Consider the following 2,824-nt stretch of genomic DNA (forward strand, 5'->3'; position numbering starts at 1 on the left):
TTCAGAATGTAGAGAGAGGAAGGAAGGATGTGGTGGGTCGTCTGCGCTCATACGAAAGCATCATAAACAGTTCATGAAAATACATATAAACTCAAATGATAGCAGGATATTCTCACATAAACTGAGTCCTTTCACCCTACATGTATCTCTGCGGTGGCCAACTAGCGCATGGACATGCGCTCCCGCATTGAACAGCCTATGACTCATTCAATTGTTACTGTAACTTCTCATCAATTTATGACATGATCATTACATGATTCCCAGAAACTGTAAAAATGTCCACTTGGCCAGTGTAGGTCATGTCAAGCAGTTGTCCCTTTTAATCAGCTCACATCCATGACTATTCACGTGTACATATGCAATTTACTTTTGCAGATATTTTGCAATTATTGATCATACCTACAGAAATCAGCGATTCAGACAGCTTTTTGGACACATTCTTACCAAAATTCTGTGAATAATTTAACATCCTTATATACTGTATCTGGTACAACTGGCAGACGTGGTTGTGTATTCTACATCACTATGAACATTTTAAGATATTTCAGGGCATATTACAATTATATTTCATACAGTTATGGTCCTGCGAAATTTTATGATAAAACCACATTGAGTTGTTTGGTAGCCATATTGGAAAAGAGCTTCTGTGGGGCTAGTGAATTATGTGATGGCCCTATAGCTACAAATCTTTTTTAAAACCCAGTTCTACCCTGTGCCTCAATCACCAAAGTTGCAATCCAAAAACGTAGTTGCCACATTACATGGAATTATATGGCTAAACGTCCAACATTCTAATGCTAATGGCACAATATGGGCGATTTTTAAACAATAGTTGCAGATGATGCTTTCAAAGTTGATGTCACGTCCTGACCATAGAACGCTTTTATTTTCTATGGTAGAGTAGGTCAGGGCGTGACAGGGGGTTTTGTCTAGTTTAAAATGTCTATGTTGTGTGGTTCTAGTTTCTGTTTTTCTATTTTTTGGGGGGATGATCTCCAATTAGAGGCAGCTGGTCATCGTTGTCTCTAATTGGGGATCATATTTAAGTTGTTGTTTTTCCCACTAGGTTTTGTGGGAGATTATTTTGAGGCAGTGTATGTTTCACCTCTTCGTCACGGTCTGTTATTTTGTTTAGTAGTTTATTTGTATGTCTTACATAGTTTCACAGTTATAATAAAATGTGGAACAATACATACGCTGCGCCTTGGTCTCCTTCATCATACGACAAACGTGACAGAATCTCCCACCACCAACGGACCAAGCAGCGGGGTCTGGAGGACTGGACCTGGGAGGAAACCTGGATGGAGCAGGACCCTGGACAAGGCCGGGGAGTATCGCCGTCCGAAGGAGGAGATTGAAGCAGCGAGAGCAGAACGGCGATATTACGAGGCGTTATATCATCAAGGCAAGCACGAGAGGCACACGGGGAGATTGGCAGAGTCAGGGTTCAGACCTGAGCCAACTCCCCATGCTTACCGTGGGGAGCATGTGACCAGTCGGGCACCGTGTTATGCGGTGATGCGCACTGGAGATACAGTGCGCATTCACAGCTCGGGGTGCTCGTTGCCAGCGCCCCGCATTTTCCGGGCTAGAGTGAGCATTCAGTCAGGAAGGGTGGTACCAGCTCAGCGCTCCTGGTCTCCAGTACGCCTCCTCGGTCCAGGATATCCTGCGCCGGCTCCGCGCACTGTGTCGCCAGTGTGCATTCACAGCCCAGTGTGTCTTGTGCCAGCACCCTGCATTTGCCGGGCTAGAGTGAGCATTTAGCCAGGAAGGGTGGTGCCAGCTCAGCGCTCCTGGTCTCCAGTACGCCTCCTCGGTCCAGTATATCCTGCGCCGGCTCCGCGCACTGTGTCGCCAGTGCGCATTCACAGCCCAGTGCGTCCTGTGCCAGTGCCCCGCATTTCCCGGGCGAAAGTAAGCATCCAGCCAGGACGAGTTGTGCCAGCTCTATGCTCGAGACCTCCGATGGGCCTCCACGGTCCAGTATATCCTGTACCTGCCCCATACACCCGGCCTCCAGTGAGTCTATCCAGCCTGGTATGCCCTGTGCCTGCTCGCCGCACTCGCCCTGAGGTGCGTGTTACCAGTCTGGCGCCACCTGTGCCAGCCCCACGTATCATGCCTCCAGTGTGCCTTCCCAGTCCAGAACTTCCGGCGACAGTTCCCAGTCCGGAGCCTCCGGCGACGGCCCCCAGTCCGGAGCCTCCAGCGATGGCCCCCAGTCCATTCCCCCATCAATTTTTCATTATTAAAGTGGCTAGAGATGAGTCAGTATGTTGGCAGCAGCCACTCAATGTTAGTGATGGCTGTTTAACAATCCCATCTGGTTTGCGCTTAGTGGGACTATCATTTGTTTTTCAACAGGACAGTGGCCCAAAACACACCTCCAGGCTGTGTAAGGGTTATTTGACCAACAAGAGTGATGGAGCAGTACATCAGATGACCTGGCCTCCACAATCACCCGACCTCAACCCAATTGAGATGGTTTGGGATGAGTTAGACCGCATCGTGAAGGAAAAGCAGCCAACAAGTGCACAGCATTTGTGGGAACTTCTTCAAGACTGTTGGAGAAACATTCCATATGAAGCTGGATGAGAGAATGCCAAGAGTGTGCAAACCTCAGTGGTGTAAAGTACTTAAGTAAAAATACTTTAAAGTACTACTTAAGTCATTGTTTTGGGTATCTGTACTTTACTTTACTATTTATATTTTTGACTACTTTTACTTCACTACATTCCTTAAGAAAATACATTTTCCTTGACACCCAAAAGTACTTGATACATTTTGAATGCTTAGCAGGACAAGGGAAATAGTCAAATTC

This window comes from Salmo salar, chromosome ssa20 (genome assembly GCF_905237065.1).
Source record: "Salmo salar chromosome ssa20, Ssal_v3.1, whole genome shotgun sequence".
Taxonomy (NCBI): domain Eukaryota; kingdom Metazoa; phylum Chordata; class Actinopteri; order Salmoniformes; family Salmonidae; genus Salmo; species Salmo salar.